The 18,360-nt window shown below is 38.2% G+C and overlaps 1 protein-coding gene across 1 annotated transcript in view; it reads right to left on the minus strand.

Annotated features, from left to right (window-relative positions):
- Positions 1-18,360, minus strand: part of LOC149141768 (histone deacetylase 5-like) — a 415,110-nt gene that overhangs the window by 305,268 nt on the left and 91,482 nt on the right. The window lies entirely within an intron of this gene.

The following is an 18,360-nucleotide window of genomic DNA, read 5'->3' on the forward strand; positions in this document are numbered from 1 at the left end:
TTATTAGCAGTTTTATCTCACTATTTAATCTAATTTTCATTTGAGTAGTTCTTGTCCTAATCTCATTTGCATTTTCGTCGAAGAAGTTTATTTAACATGTCGATCTAATTAGCATTTTCACTTGCTATAGTTTCCAGTTTCTTGATCTCATTTACTAGGGCCTCACCGTGTAACTCACATTCACTCTTTCAATCATCTAAGCATTCTAAATGCATATCTAATTTGATCATTTAAGTGAAGTGGTATTGGCATATCTAAAGCATTTTGCATTTTCAGCATTTTGATTTCTATTGTTAATCTCAATTGAAACACTTGTTTTACTCTCAATTTTCATTTTAAAATTTACCTCCAAGCATAAGCTTGGTTGATAGAAACTTTAGGATACTTCCCTAACTGTCATTCAATTCTATAAACTTGAGTTGGGAGCAAAGGTTTAAACACATGACCTTGCAGTTCACTTGTGGCTGAAACCTTGTAGGAATGAAGGCGCATGGTTTGTCTTGAAGTCTAGGTAGGTATTGGTAATGAAGCACAAGTGCATCATCATCCTAGCCTTCTTGCAATTTACCTTAGTCCTTACCAAGTTTTGAGGAGTTGGGGGCAAGTCTCACCATAGAATAGGCTTTAATTAAAATCTACCAATACCACTTTGTCATCACACACTCACTAATAAAATTTTCTCATTAGTTATTGTGCAATTTGGATTATGAGCTTATAATTTACTTGCAAGCTTTCATTACACATTTTTGTGCTCACCTATTTCATTGTCATATGCTTATGTTAATTGTCTATCTTGAGCATCTCTTTTAAAGTACAAGCTTTATATCTCTAAATCGTATATGATCTTTGTCACTAACACCCGTTTTGCAACTTCTCATTCTTGTAGTTTGAAAATCATATTTCATTAGCAAGTCTTGTAATTTCTTATTGAGCATATCGTTTCTTGCAAGTCATCTCTAAAGGCACTAGTCTATCATATTTATCTTGCTAGATATTTTGTTGATTTCATCAAATCTATCTTATTAATATTTACATGCTCATTGACATTCATACCTGCTAATTAAATTTCATATTCAGTTATATTGAATGGTGATTTCCTTGCCTATTATCTCCTAGGCCTTGCTGTCCTTGACAAGTTTTCCTTTTAGTGTTACTTCTAGGGACCCCCTCCCCTTAGCTTAACTAGAAGAGAGATTAAACGGGAAGAGTTGGGAATACGTGGCAGCGCCTTCTCTAAGCGTTGTGCCCACATTAACGTGTGCATCTTAGGCGACAACATTTTCTAGAGCCGTTTTCAGGGATAAGTCTTCTTTGACCGGTGTTATGACTAACTTTTCGTTCTTTCATATTGGATTTTTAGTTAGATTCTTGTTCAAGTGGGGACTCCACTTAGTTCATTTTTTGCAAGAATTTCTACTAGAAGGCATCCAAGTAGCTTGGTTAGTCCCACTCTAGATCCTAAAAACATTTTTAGAGCGTGATTAAATAGGCTCACTTCTCGTAGACTTCTTGATAATCTTGGACAGGAAGCTCTCTTTGATATCCATTTGCTCTTTCATGATCAGGATGAGCAATGTTGGACATTGGATAAACCAGTGCTCCCCGTGTGTTTTGTGACGTGCTTAACCGCCTCTCATGGATCTGTTAACTTTGGCGATGTGTCTATTTACTAAAATATGCGGGTTTTGGTGTAACAACAATCGTGATTCCAACAAGTGGTATCAGACCCAAAGGTCTCAAGTTCGAATCACACTCTGCTCATGTTGGGGGGAAGATTGTTGGACATTGGATAAACCAACGCTCGCCATGTGTTTCGTGACATGTTCTTAACTGCATCTCATGGATCTGTTAACGCTACTGATGTGTTCGTTTACTAACACCTGCGGGTTTTGGTGTAACAGCAATCGTGATTCCTACAAGCAAAACATCATGGATGACTTGTTTGCGCCCTGTAATTTTGCTAACATTCATGGCTATCTAAATGCTATTCTGCATAAAGCCATCGAAAAGTTACCTTCTTTACAAGGTAATAATGTGATTAATGCCAAAACTCACCTTAGGAATTTCAACCTTTGCGTGAGTAAGTGGTGTAACAATGCTAAGCATGAGGATGTAAAGATGAGGCTTTCCGTTCTCTCTTTGGATGAGGATGCTCTTAACTAGTTCACAGAATTTGCTGCTAACACATTTGATTCACTGAGATCTATCATTGATGCCTTTAATGGAAAATATGGAGATAAAGAGAAGAAAGGCAGTTTCTTAATGCTATTAGCAATATGAAGATGAATGAGAATGAGACTGTGGTAGAATTTAACAACAAGTTTAATGACATTGTAAAAAGATTTGCCTCAAAATTATAAGCCTCCCAAAATGTTTATATTGATCCATTTGGAGCTGACACTTCTTATGAGCTGAGACGCGTGTTGACCACTGGAGTGGCACTTGATGATTATATGAAGACTCCATGCCCAAGGATGATCCATAGGACACTTGTACCATCAGATATCACCAGTCAACGGAGTTTTTTAAGTCTACTTCTATCTTCTCATCATCTTTCTTGTACCCATATTCCACACCCTACAGGGAATTGTAATAAGTGATACAAGTAATGATGATTTTTTGAGTCTATAACAGGCCTAGGATGTTGAGACTTGATCAACAAACGAATACACCTTGGAGTGGTTTTTTTATCTGGTTCATTATCCCTTCTTTTTCAGAGGCGGATAATTTTATGTTTTTTTTCACTCACGTTTTACCCCAAATTCGGGGTGACAGTTTGAAGGTTGAGCCCCTAACACATCTCACTGTCTAGAGTCGATGTATATTACCATACTAGATCACACAAAAAATTTCATGGAATTTGGTTAGGTCTAAATAAGTCATTTATTAATTTTTTAGATTTTCCGCAATACGGAAATTGCTAATAAAATTGTATTTGTAATGTAAAAAGTGATGTCTAGAGAAGTTGTATAGGGTATGCGTAATGAAATTTGCACCTCTCACCCTCAACATTTTAATATGACACACTTTGATCGGTTGAAAATGTGTTTTGAACCCTCAAAACCCACTTTTCCTAAGTTTAGTGGGAAATTTGGCAATCAATTAAGCCAGAAATTAAATAAATGGAGAAAAATAAATATCCACACATGCTAAATGTTGTGGAAATGAGGTGGAAAATTATGGGGGAGTTAAAGTGAAGTCCTAAGATGATGTGGACTCCTAAAATCAAAGAAAGGACATGTGATCAAATAAAATCGAATTTCTGGCATTAAAGGAGAAATTTGCTTACTTGGAAATTCGAATTTGTAAAGTTAATGCACATTTGGGAGGATTTGGGAGAATATTTGGTGGAGATTTTTGTGGGAAATTGTCCCCACATTGGTTACCGCCCATATACACTTGCCATTCTATCATATAATTCGAATTTGGCACTTGAGGGAAAAAGAAAATGATGTCCACTTGCCAAAATTCGATTTTTACACTTGGCATTGGAGCTCCTTTCAACAAATTCGAATTCTCTTTGGGATTGTCACCTCGTGCCACTTGTTTAATCACTTCTACATTGGGATTAGATCCAATGCCATTTGTCATTATCATTCTTCATTGGGATTTGCTCCCAACACTCTATATAATAGAGCCATGGGCTCTCATATTGTATCATGTAATAAGCTATTGGGCTTGAGGAAACTCTGTCATTTTGTACTTGCTTACTTTTTTAATACAATCAAGACTTTGGGGTTATCTGGTTGGTGTTCTCTTGGCGTTATGAGGTGATGTCCTTTCATGCTACTACTTTTGTGTTTAATTTCTTTCACATATTGAATTTTAATATTAATTTATACTTGCCATCTTGCTTGGATTGATGTGTGCAAGCTATCTTGCACATATCGTTGATTTAGAGTAGTCTTCTAGGCATAAGCTTGCCAATTCATTTTAGGAAGAATGTTTGGTTTATCTTATTCATTATATTGCTCTAATCTTGTGCAAACTAATATGTGTTCAAGTGTGTAGGAAATATATTTTGTATTGTGTGCAGGAATCCATCTGGAAGTGGGAGAAATCTCAATTAGATCAACTCACTCCTAGAGTCACAGCGATCCAAGACTCAGCCATTTTTTCACTCCAAGTTTTCCATCCAACGAAGAGCAAAAGGGAGTTTTCTTAGTCTATAGCTACTTGATCATCCATTTTAAATTCAAAATACTTCTTTGGTTCTAGTTCTTTCAAAGTTATATCTCCTATTCAAGAGTCATTTCTAAAGCTAGGAAAGTATGAGGCTCACTCCCATTACATGGGCTAGTACTTTGTAAATTAACTTATAAGTTTAGTTTTGGTTTCTTTTTCCTAATTTCACACTGGCAATTGGTATTTTTTTTGTTTTGCAGCCCATAGGCTTGAGCATTGGGCAGCAAGGAGCTTGAGGAGAAGCTTTGGAAAATTACTCACTCGTGTGTATGCAAGACCCCCTCAAGTTATCCAAACACTGATTTCTAGGAAGGCCATAAGCACTTGGGAGAGAGTTGCTAACTCATCTAAGCCGTGGGTCTTTTGAGCCTTGTGAATCTCTTTTGGAGAGTTTTTTCCATCTTCAAGTTTGTTGTTGTTATATTTTTTGGGGAGAGAGTCTAGCTTTGTTAGAGTCTCATCTTTGTAAAGATCTCTCTCGTATTGTGGGTTGCCCTCTTAGAGGCATTTTTACCCGCTTTAAGCGCTAATAAAAGATAATAAAAAAATTGTTGGAGGAAGATTGGGATTTTCTCATGGCATCCCTCTTCCTCATTTAGAGGAGGGATTCTTGTGGGTGGCCTAATCTTGCTTTTAGTTTTTCTTAGCTTTCTAGCTTTTAATTTCATATTATGCATGTTTCAAATCAACACATATCACTCCACATGCAAAATTTTACGAATCTTGTATTTAAATTCCCATATGCATATGCTCTTAAGTTTTGCAAACTATTTCTCTTTGAAGCATTTGCATGAAACATTAGTTTAATTTGGGGAATTAACACAATTTACACTTCATTTAGGGATTTTAGTATAGGAAGGCCCCAAGCCTCACTAAAACTTATCTCGAACTTAAGTTGGTTGAATAGACTTTTAGGGACCCTCTACCTCTATTGACTCCTCATTGTGAGATCCAAATATTTGGGCGAGGATGAGGTCTGAGGACTAGAGTTCAATTCTAACTTTGCCTTAGCACTAATTAATAAAATAAACCAAGAGCTCATTCCATCACATTTGTTTTGTTTGCAAAGTTCTTAAATTTCTTGCTATCTTGATGGTTTAAAGTCTCACATGCAAATCTTATTTCAAGAGGCACTTTGGATGCAAGCATTGTAATCTCTTTTAATTTTGCAACAAGTTTAATTTTCTTGTACTTGGAAATTGGTTTATCTTTTGGTTTAATTGCATATTGTCATGAATGATTGATTTCACTTTCAAGAACTATTATTTTGGGTTGTAAACTTAATTGCATGTTGTCATCTTGGTCTAACATTTGAGTTATTTTTGTATCCTTTTGAGCAAGATAGTTTCCATGCTTTGATTTGTAGACTTATTCATCTTGAAAGCATTTATAATATCTTGTGCTAACAATTTATTGTTTCACTTTTCAAGATTATTTTGGCTTTCCATTTGAAAGCATTTCACTTCATTCTAAGCAAATACAATTTCATTTCTTAAAGAGCAATACTTTGAAGGCACTGGTTGTTTATGTATTTCATGCTTATCTTATGTATTTATGGTTATTGCTCATATCAGTTTTTCTTATAAATCTTAAAGAAATAATCTATTTAACTCTGACAGTTCTCCTAGAAACTCACATCTTTTAACTTAACTTTTCATTAGGGACCACCCCCCTTAGCTAACCTAGGAGATAGCTCAAACGTAGAGAGTCGAGATTAGTGTGACAACCCCTTCTCTGACTTCCCTGCCACCAACCACACCTTGTGGGGTTGAAATCTTTTCTCACTGACTTGTAGGTAGGTGTAGGCGACAGGGTCAACAACGCGTAAAGCCTAATGATGTAAAGGTTGCTCAGACTTTAGCTGAAGAGTTGGAGAAACGCAGGAAATCATCTGGGAAGTCTAAAATTTAGGGATTTACTAGGGGTCATCATAAGAATGAGTCAAATGGAAACGAAAATAAAGAAGTTGAAAGTGATCCCATTAAGGAGTTGACACAAATGATTAAGAATATGGAGCTCAACCAAGCGACATTTATAGCAAGCCATACCAAGGAAATAAGTGCCATGCAAAATAGGTCGGTAGAAATGGAGAGGTCTCAAGGAAATATATTTCTAGAATAATAGACCAAATGATAGATGGCAAAAGAGAGGCCCACACAATGAGCATCGGCTACCAAATCCACTTGACTCTACGAATCTTGTTGATCAAGCTCTGTCGTATTGTAGACCTTGTGGTGAGCTCCATGATGAAGCTACATGCCCTATCATGAAAAGGATAATTGAAAGTAGAATGGTAAGGACAAGTAACTATATTAATATTGTTGGTAAGAAATCTCACTTGTCTATGGAAGATTGGATGGAGGTTGGGGAGAAAAGTCATAATGTGGAGACACTCTAATCTTCTTATGGTGTAAATAATTTCAATGATAAAAGGGACATGGTTACTGAATTATATGGTGAAAAGCCCTCTCCAAATCAAATTGTGGAGATTGAAAGGGATAAGGGATTAACTTATCAGCAGAGGAATAAGGAACAAGGCAAGACTCAAGGCAACCCTATGCCCTTTAATTTTGGTTTGAATGTTGACTTGGGAGGATGGATAAATAATGCAAAGATTTTGGTTCCTGTAAAGGATATTTTGAAAATCCCCTCTCAAAAGTCTAAGTTGTTGAAAGCCATTGATACTCCAATTCGAAGGGTGTAATATTCCTACTAGGATATAATAGTGATAAACAAAGCAAAACTCCACATGCAACACACAAAAGTTAACATGCAATTAGACACCCACAAATCCAGCCAAAAACTGCGCCAAGCTTAGCCATTTTATTCTCAAAGAGGAATGTACAAATATGTGTGTTATATGTGCCCCTAGGCTTGCTAAAGCAAGCTAGATAAACCTCAAGTGAGAAATTGTGTTGCCCGAATGCTAGGAAGAAATTCCTCTTCAAGCTTTGTGTTGGCCCTAGAAATCCACAACTGGTAGCTGGAAAGTGGCTATTGTTTGACCCCTATAGAGTGCTCAGAAAATTCTACAAAATTAGCCTTGAGTTCTCCTCAATAAACCCACAAAGACCCTAAAAGGGTTGGGCCTAGTTCCAACCTCCGAAATTACCCCCAATTATAGCGTACTCCTCCTCCAGCTAGGTAATTCGTAAAACCTAGAAATGTTGTTGCCAACGCCCTCAAAATGTTGAGTAAACTTCCCAACAAATCTCCTTGTGACCTCCAGCAAAACTCAGCCCCAAACTCCTAGCCAAGCCCCCTCAACGAACAACCTCCACAAATAACTACGCATGCCTTGGTTCAAAAACCTTTGCGCATTCCCAGGAAGATAAATTTGGCCTAAGGAATAGCCACTCAATCCACCAATCAAATCCCTACAAAAATGTTGTTAAACACCAAGAGAGTGTGCCCCTAAATTCCCATAATCAACTTTGATTTGTAGCTCACTCCCCACAAGAGTGTGTGGTCCTTTTTTGTGCCCAATCTGATCCTAAATAGCTCGAATCTCCCTAAAGAATCCTTCCTGGAATAGCTCCACGATAAAGCAAAGGCTCCTCTAGGGTGGCACTCAAAGTCCACCGAAGAAGGAGTTGAGATTTCCCCTTGGAAATCTCGTGTGTTGAACAGCACTTGTAGACTTGGCTCAACAACTCAAGCGTACAAGATGAGTTTGTTTGTCAAAGGTTCAAAAGCCCCCAAATGAAGTCTTCTCCTCCTATTTATCATTGAGCTCCCCCCTCACCAAGTGGGCCCCATACATCGACCCCTTTTCCCTCTCTCTTTCCACAAATACGCCTTTCTCTAAGGGGGTGCATATTCCTCTTGGGTGGCCCCCACTTCCCACTAGGAAATCGATTTTCCCTCCTTTCTCCTATGTTGGAGCCACCTCAAATAAAAAATGCTAAGTGGGGTCCTCCTAACCCACTCTTCATATTTTTATGATGACAAAATTGTGAAATTGCCAAAACTGATAATTGCTTAGCAAAATTGCTAAGTAGTAACATCACAAAGGGGGCCTGAAGTTGGTTATCAGGGTGCTCTGGTAACTTTTCAGACCATAGATCGTCATAGAGATAATAAAGATCATCAACCACTTTTCATTACCTTGTTTGTTAATGGTTTTCGATTATATAGTTCCATGTTGGATTCAGGTGCATCAGCTAGTGTCATGACAAAGAGAGTCATGGAACAACTTAACCTAAGAATATCTAGGCCAGATCACAACATTTGTGCCATGGATTCTAAGAGGATCGAAGTTCATGGTTTGATAAAAGATTTACAAGTTCATTTATCTGCTTACCCGGATATCATGATTACTATTGACATTGTTGTCATTGATGTCCCTGATGCTTGGGGTATGTTGCTATCAAAAAAGTGTCTCAAATCTAGGAGGGTTTATTCAGATGGATCTGTCATACACTACTAATCCCTCAACTAGAGCCAGTGGTTTTGCTAGACTTGATAGAGAGCTTGAAAGAAGATTTCATGTGGAGCACCCCAAGATGCCCCACAATGAAATTATATATTTGCAAAAAGGGAACTATGCTATCATGTCTAATTTTATAGTTCCTTGGGATTGTAAGGACCCATCTTGAATTACAAGGAGCATAGGAATATTATCATGCATACGAGGCATGCATATGATAGCTACATATGCCTGCACTTCGTTAGTATATGTACTAACTTACTATGAAAATTCCCATGTAAAGGATAAACAAACTAATTATTGAAAGTTCTAAGGGAATACCTAACTCACAAAAAATATTGAATATATTGAGTGGGGTACTTCATGTGTGTACCACCATCGTAATATATATAACTATACAAAATAAAGGGTAAAGGCAATGTATTATACAAAATAGCAAGGGAAATACAATATATAACATACAAAGGAATTATAGTATATTGATTATTATACAAACTCAAAATAAGAAATTATAATATATATATATATATATATATATATATATATATATATAATTACAATATACAAACTAAAAATAAGACATTATATAAAAATAAGACATTATAATATATATATCTATATATATATCTATATATATATATATATATATATATTACAAACTAAAAAGAAGAATCTATAATATATATTAAGCAATCAAAAGTGAGCATGACATAAAATCGCAAAGGAATTTATAACGAAGGGTGAATACAGTGTTATGAATTATAACAAAGGCGGTGACTGCTTGAAATTTTGGGACAATATTTTATTAGAAGGGGGTGAATAGACAGGGGCGATGAAGAGAGGGTTGAATGAGAAAGGAACCTAGGTGGATAAAAATATATTAAGGGGTTTCTCGAAAGGGGGATTTCTTTTTCGTTCTTTTCATTCCAGTGAAGCGAAGACAAAGGAGGAATTTTGAGTAATTGTTCTTGGACCTTTGGGCATGGGGGCCAAAAGACCTCAATTTCAAAGTCTTATGGATCTAGGAACCGGATAGGTTGATCCTAGATAGGCTGGGAAGAAACTGGCAGTTTGATATCATGAGCAGATTGGGAGCAACAACAGCCGGAATCGACTCCAAAAGGGATTTCCAAGTACCTAAATCTAAATCTCGGTTTCAGCTAAATTTTGGTTAAATGTAAATTGGGCGTTAAAGGGATGAAAAGGCTAAGGTTTTGGATAATGAAAACTTGGAGCCTCCCATAGAATATTTGCAAACTTCAGAGTTTGCATCAACATCTTTTGAAGACATGACAGAGAGGTCTACATTGGTTGCATCATCATCAACATCACATCCTGCCATGAAGAAAATCAAAAAGCATAAAAGGAAAAAGGAGATTAAAATTGGTATTCAGAGAAAAAAGAAAAAGGATATAAAAGATAAATCACCAGTTACAAATAGGGTCAAGCCTCGGCAAGTTAAAAGTCGGAAAAGAAAACGAAAGTGGCTTGGTAAGTCGGATGGCTATATACAACGTAACATTGGAATGAGTCAATGTCCCAGGATGATCAAAATTAGACAAGGCACATCAGAAAAACAACCCATGGATCTGCCTGTGAGTCAGCAGATTCTCAAGATGGACTTCATCAAGAGCATTTGATGCCCAAGGGGCATCCTCTGTATTGTATTTCTAACACTACTCTTGTATATTAGAATTCATTTCAGCATTTTTGTTTCATGTCATTAGATTAGATTTCTATTTCATGTTATTAGAATTACTTTTTATTTCAATATTGTTAGAATAGTGTTTCTATTTCAGTACTTGATTTTATGGCATTTATATTTGAATGGATACTGTTGATGTACTTTGTTTGATTTCGATGCAGATTATGTATTCTCACATGCTTTCATGAAAGTAGACATCCCCATGTGGAGCCAGAGGGAGCACACATGCAATTAGGAGATCGAGAGACTTTTTCTTCTCTTGAGTGGTGGAACATGCATGGAGGTGCTACTCCACTTCTACAGACTTTGGCATTGTGGGTGCTATCACAGGTGGTAAACACTTCTTCTGCAGAGAGGTGTTGGAGCTCTTATTCTTTCATCCACAACGATAAAAGGAATAGGTTGAGTTTAGACCAATGTTTTAAGACTCCGACTCCGACTCCGACTCGGCCGAGGATCGACTCCGACTCCAAAACGGTAATGACTCGGCCGACTCGATTTCAATGACTCGGTCGTTGTAAAAAATACATTAAATAATTTTTTTTTTATAAAAAACATAATTTTAAAGATTTTAAACATAATTTTAAAGATTTTCATTCATGTTTCCAACCACACAACATTATAATATAGATGGAAGACAACATATGATCAAAGTAGGCTCATGAACCAATCCATTATATCAAAATGGTACCCAATGGCAATACATAGTCAACTGTCATACATGATCGAAGAATCAAAACAAAAAACACATAACCAAGGAGCCTAAAAATGGCCTCTACAACAAAAGTAAACTGTGACGGTGACCAAACTCTAGTACTAGTACTACAGTACTACTGCGCCACTGGCTAGTAGCTACTGTCAGAGGAGCCAAGATCACATCGATCAATCTCTGGATCATCATCATCAGAGTCAGACAGGGGGCCCCATGGCTCCTCATCATCATCATCATCCCCAACTGCAACTGTAGAAGTGGTACCACTAGCAGGCTGTGCAACTGCAACAGATGCAAGCTGAGATAGAGTAGATATGCGGCTGCGCTTCTGTCGTGGCTGAGCAGAGGAAGCACCTACCACTGGAGTCCCTGCTGGCTGTGAGACTGAGGCTGGTGGATTGGGATCTGCATTCAACTGAATAGGCTGAAGTTGAACAGCATGTTCAAGTTCAACTGATGTCTCCAGATCTAAATCTAAATCAAGATCCTCATCAGGATCAAACTCTGCTAGACAACTCTCCACTACCCAATCTGATGTTGGATCAATGTCTTCCAACACAATGGGATCTGAATCAGGTCTTTTGTTCAGCAAATGGTTTCGTCTGAGCCGAAGGTTGTATTGGACAAAAACTAGATCATTTAACCGTTTTTGATCCAAACGGTTTCTCTTCTTTGTGTGAATCCTCTCAAAGACAGCCCAATTGCGCTCACACCCAAATGCACTGCAAGTTTGACTCAATACGAATTGCAAACCTTTGCAATTCAGGACAATGGCCACCAAAGGCCTCCCACCATTGTGCTGCAAAAAACATAGGAGTGTAATGAGTTAGCTCAACAAAATTACAAATTATATCTAACTTTCAAATTATAAACGATTTAACAAACTTTAAAAAAAAAGTAAAACTATTAAGAATTTGAAAATTGAAATTTTTGTTTACCTGGCTCATCTGCTTCTCTTGCAATCTTTGCTAGGTTCTTCCCAAAGGTACCTGCTGCATTGCTGAAGATATTGGCCTGTCGGTGTATCTCCAGCTGATCAGACTCCAATGGGATTATGCGTTCAATGCAATCAACCAGTCCATCTCTGACCTCCCCCCTCAAAGCTCTTGACTCCTTAGATTTATAATGATACCGTGGGTTCAAAAAATACCCCGCTGCATGTATAGGGCCATGGAGTTGATTGTTCTATCTTTCATCAATGATTGCCCAAATGGGCCCATACTTTGCCACTCTATCCTTGTATATTGTCTTTATTTGCTCCTTTGCTTGATCCATAGCCTCATAAATGAAGCCCATAGCCAACCTTTCCCCATCCACCAACCGCAACACCTTAACTAGTGGCTCAGCAAGCTTCACAATCTCTGCTGCCTTTCTCCAAAAAGTTTTTTCATGGACTTTCCTTTTCAATTCTTTGCCTTCTGGTTTGTTAGACCAATTGCTTTGATTCCATTCATCACTGGAAAACATCTTTTGCAAGTTTATATGTTGGGAAAGCATAGATTGCATTGTCAAAAAATGTGTAGCAAATCTAGTGATGGCAGGCCTAATAATATCCTTGCCCCCAGTGTGTTTCCTCATGAGGCTCAAAACCAATGTATAATTGTAGATAAATTTTGTTATGCTTTTGGCATGATCTATAGTGTTTTTGACCCAATCTAATTTTCCAATATCCTCAAGCATGAGGTCTATGCAATGTGCAGCGCATGGGGTCCAAAATATGGTCTTGTGTTTTTCCTCTAACAGTTTACCAGCAAGAACATAGTTAGAGGCATTATCTGTGATGATTTGAACAACATTAGCCACCCCCACCTCCTCAACAACCTGATCCAATAGCTGAAACAACAAGTGGCCATATTTTATCTTATTAGATGCATCAACTGATTTTAAAAACATGGTTCCCTGTGGGCAGAAGACAAGAAAGTTTATAATGGTATGGTTTCTTTGATCATTCCATCCATCTGACATGATGGTACACCCTGTTCTTTCCCATGAGTCCCTGAACTCTTGCAAATACTCATTAATGGATTGAATTTCTTTCTGCAAACAAAACCCCCTTAGCTCATGCATAGTAGGGCCTTTGAAGCCTTTTCCAGCAGCATGTATGGCATCAAACATAGGCTCATAATATGGTGAACGAGCAGCATTAAATGGGATATCAGCATCATACCACCATCTAGCTATGTAATCACAAGCAGTCTCCCTCAATTCTTTCTTCCAATGGTCATCTAAAGTGGGCTGCATTTGAGTTTTACTAACTTCAGGACCATTTGCATCTGATGGAGAGGAGGGAGTGAAATAACTTTTGATAGTCACATCACCCTTTTTCAAATTCATTCTACCCTTTCCCTTATCTTGAACAAAACCAAAAGAGGGAGGAACATATCGGAAAGGGTTGGATGCCTCAGTTTGAGGGATAGACGAAGAACCCTCAAAATCATAGTGGGGGTTGGTAGCCATCATTTTTTGTATCTCCCTCTTCCTCCCAATTTCAGCCTGTATGTCTTTTTGCCTAGCCTTATCTTCTTTAAATTTCTCAAAGTTGGCCAACAAATTCTTTCTAATCTCCCCAATTTCTAGTGAGGTAAATGGGGTAATTTGGCCTCTAATCCCTGCCAAGTGTTGTTTCAGCCTATTAATGCCCCCAGGACCTTCCTTAATTTTCCTATGACAAAATTTGCATTGCATTTGACTATCAACCATTTCAACATATGCCCAAGCAGGATCTCTTGCTCTAGGTGCCATTTTTTGACTAGGAAATGAAAGCAAACAATCTGAAAATGACAAAAAAAAAACATTGATTCAATGTTCATTTATTTGACAAAAAACACTCTCTAAGCTTTCTAGATATGCACCTAAAATTTACTAAGAAAAAACAGATTTATAGAGGTGGAAAAAAATACCTCCAGGCACAAACTGCCTCCTCAAGCTTGCTCCAAGAATCAGCTCCTCAATACTGCTCCAAATGGCTACCCAATAAGCTCCTCACTCCAGCTACAATGCTCCTCCAAGACTCCTCACTGCTGCTCCAAAACAAGCTCAAGCACTGCTCACTAACTCTCAAAGAAGACTCTCACTCAAATGCATAAGACTGTTGTGAGTGAATGAGAGCACTTGGGTGTGTTAAATAGGGTTTGGGAGGGGGAAATGGACCCCAAAAATCATTTAGCATATTCATATAGCTGTTTGGGGTTCAAACCAAACAAAAAACATTTAAAAAATCCATTAAAAAAATATATTTGTTTGTTGTTTACACTGCCTGGGCCGTTCCTTTGTGACTCGGCCGAGTCATATCGGAAACGGCCAGGTTGGCCGAGTCACCCATGACTCGGCCGAGTCATTGGTGGCTCGGCCAACCGGACGGTTTACAAGGCCGGGTCACTGTCCTTGCTATTGAATCGGATCAAACCGGCCGTTTCGGTTTCGAAACGGCCGTTTCTTAAAACAAGGGTTTAGACAGGACAGAGAGCTTGGTTTATGTTCATTACAACTTGTGATTGTTGTCGCATTATTGTGAGGATGCAAAAACTAATAAAGACCTTAAGGTTTGGGACAGCAATCCAAAGGAGCCCAATTTAGAGGATGGAGTGTTGTGATTAGAGCAATTAGAGAATGCTCTTCTCCAGGTATGTCCATTGTGGTATGAATTTTGCTTATAAATTATTTCTCTAATTCTTGTTTTTAATTTTTTGTTAACTAGTGGTTTTTTTTGTATGAATTTTTTGAGTGATTCCAAGATGATGATGATCGAATTGAGATGCCACCCCCATCTGGTCCCTTGGTTCCCAGGTTCCATGGTTCAACACCAACAGTAGGGGCTTCATCTTCATCAGTTTCAGTCCCACTCCCACAACTTCCACATGCACCATCTTCTTCATTGCCACCACGTGGAGGCCCACTGCCACGTTCTCTTCGTGGTGGAAGGAGGAGAGATTAGTAGATATATTCACAATTTACTACTTTTGTCATAGATTAATCATTAGACTTGTAGGCTTGTTGTGAATTTGAACCTTTTTGTCTTGGCAGTGACCAAGTGGCCTATTTTGTAAACATTATTATTTGAATTTTGGACATGACTAATGTTGACAGTTGCTCACTTGCTAGATAATATGCTTTATGTTTTATGTTTTATAATATGCTTAAAAATTTGATGTATGTTTGTAATTGCTAGAATATAGATGGTTGATGCTCGAATAATTAATCATTGATGTACAATGGAATCATGGATGCCATATCTATCTTGATTTATGTAAAAATATGCATGTTTTCATGTCTTCTACAACTAATTTGGTATTTGGGATGTTTGTTTTGAATATAAATGCAAAAATATATATAATATATATATATAGTGGACACTTCCGAGATGCTTCGCTTCCTAGATTTTTGGAAAATGATGCTTCCACATCCCCGCTTCCAAAAAACGTCCCCTTTTCTTCCCCCGCTTCGTGCAACGTTGGGACAAGGTCCCTTGGAGGAAGGCTGAGGTTGTTGTGGGTTAACGCACGCTGGTTTGAGGGCTTCCTAGATGTTGTTGAGAGGGTCGCATCCCTATTGTGAAGGTCGCAGCTCAGGAGGGAACAACGAGGAGGCTTGGAGCTGATTTGGAGGGTGGAAAAACCTCCCAAGAGGTTGTCGCAACCCTAGTGTGGGTGCTGAAAGGTGCCGCAGTACTTTTAGGGAGACTGTCCCTTGTCTTGGGCATGAATCTATTCTAAAAGAGCAGGATGGAGGACAACACTATTATTTGTGTTTTTCAACACTTATAATCAATTGAGTTTTTCTCCCATATATACCCCAAAGCTAGAGTGTGGTTTGATGGTAGAGTCTTAGTGAGTCCTAGTATCTAGAGTTAATGTATATTACCATATTAGATCATCTCCAAAGTTTCACAGAATTTGGGCGAGTCTAAATGTCAATTTTTAACTATTAAAAATTTCAACTAGTCGAGATTTTTAATAACTATTTAATGTAAAATGTAATAATTGTTGTCTATAGAAGTTGTAAGGGAATGAGTAATCAAAATTAGACCTCTACAACTCAACTTTCTATCTAGACACACTTTGAGGGTCAAAAAATGTGCCATTACCCCTCATTTCCTATTTTTCCATTTTCTTTGCAAAAATTGGCAATTAATTAGCCGAAAATTAGCCAGAAAATAAAATGAGACAAAAACAAAAATAATAAAAAATTAAGTGAACCTTCCCAAGAAAGGGGTCAAGTTAAAAAGTGAAGGAATCTCCACAAATCAAGAAAAGAAAATCACAAGGAAAATTTGATGGTCCAGTAAAGAGGCCCATGTCTAAGCAAATCAAATTTTTTAAAGAGGATGGTCCAAGTTGTTGAATTGAATGAGAATTTTTCGAGGAAAAAGGTTGGAAAAATATTTTCTACTGGTCCAAACCATTCCAAGATAAAGTTTCTTCTCCACCCAGCTCCTCCTTCAAGGCAAATGACTCTCTCTCCTTGTGATCTGCGCAAAGGTATCAAGGGACACGATTTGGAAGACATGGATCTGCGCGTTTATCGAATGATCTAGACATTTTCCACTTAGAAGGCTCCTCTCTCTCATTTTTCTATAAATTGAGCCCTTGGCTCCCCATTGTAAGATCATCAAGGATCAGATCATGGTAAGATCATGCTCTTGGTTAAGCGAAGCTCTACTGGATTATGTACTCAATATTTTCTAAATAATAAAGAAAGTCTTTGGTGTTGGAAATATTGAGAAGGGGGTGAATCAGTGTTTCATAGCAATTAGCAACTTATTAATCTTTTCAGAGCATTAGTTAACCTTCAGCAATATTTAACATTAATCAATATCAGATAGCAGAAACAGTGAACAACACCATTCAACACAATAATCAAGATAGTAGACAGATATTTTTAGGTTGACACCCCCCTCTGAGTCCAAAACCACTGAACACTTCTTAATATTTGTCTTTCAAAAGTAATTACATCAAGTTTTCGACTCCAACTGAAGGAGGCTCCAGCCCCCTAATTTACAGGGTCCAACACCTTGTTTACAACATGCAACTGGGAGGACGCTCCAACACCCTGGATTTCATGCTCCAACCTGACAGATGCTCCAACACCCTGTGTACCAGCTGCAACGACATGGATGCTCCAACACCCTATGTACCATCTGCAACGACATGGATGCTCCAATGCCCTGTGCAGGCTAGAACCTGCCCTAGCACCACCCTGCCACCCTAAAGTGTTCTCAGGCTCCAACCTAAAGGTGACTCCAATCACCTACCTTGCACCACCCTACCACCGTGATCAAGTGGACCACGTTTCACAATTTTCAAACTAGATCCCCCTGCACTCAAAATCGATATAAAGAAACTATAATGAAGGTTTTGTTGCTTTGCTCAGTATGTATATCACGTCAAGTCTTAGCAGCCTCACTGCTCAAACTGACCACTGTACAATCGTACTTCACACACTAATCACAATGCCAAACCAACCCACCGCCAAACTACACATCAAACGCTGGTTGTCAATGTTGTCAAATCAACTGACCACTGCACAATACACTGTCATTGTTGCTGCTATACAAAACCCAACACTAACAATTGTCACAACTGAGAAATATTACAGTCATCATTGTCAATAGCTCACTATCACATATCCAATGCACTGTTAAGAGAATCTTTGTCACATCAAGTGTTAGGGTTCTTATCACATCAAATCAACATCATCAAGAAACTGTCATGTACAACGAACACTACCAAGTACCAAAAGACATTGTCAAATGCCAAGTATACTTTCATGTAGATCACTGTTGTACAAAGTCAATGGAAGATGTTATTGCTAAGCCAATATTTTCTGCTATTAAAGGGATGACAATCACTATCTTCACCAAGACATCAAGGTTACTTTTATCCAGTGTTCCACGGGGACGCGTCCCCCAGGGTGGGGTGCGCGCACCCCTCGCACCCCACGCACCCGGGACGGGGAGACTCTCGGGGGTGCGTTTCCCCACGTCCCCCTTTTGGGGAGACTCGGGGAGACGCAAGGGGGTGCGTTTCCCCAATGTGGGAGACTCGACTCCCCGAAAGGGGTACTTCTGGGCGTCCCCCCCAAAAATGGGGTTCTTCTGGGCGTCCCCCCGAAAATGGGGTTCTTCTGGGCGTCCCCCCTTCATTTTTGTCTAATTACCCTTTATAAACCAAAAAAAAATTTAAAAAATGAAATTAATTTATTAAAAAAACATAAAAAATAAAAATAAACTAAATTAACAATTACAAATAAAAAATTACATGAACAAGTTAGGGTTAACTCCACTTTTCAAGTTTTCATTCTGCCGCCATTCATTATGCTCTTACCTCAACA

The sequence above is a fragment of the Pinus tabuliformis genome, chromosome X (assembly GCF_031772625.1).
Source record: "Pinus tabuliformis cultivar Carrire ecotype Pingquan chromosome X, CPIR1, whole genome shotgun sequence".
Taxonomy (NCBI): domain Eukaryota; kingdom Viridiplantae; phylum Streptophyta; class Pinopsida; order Pinales; family Pinaceae; genus Pinus; species Pinus tabuliformis.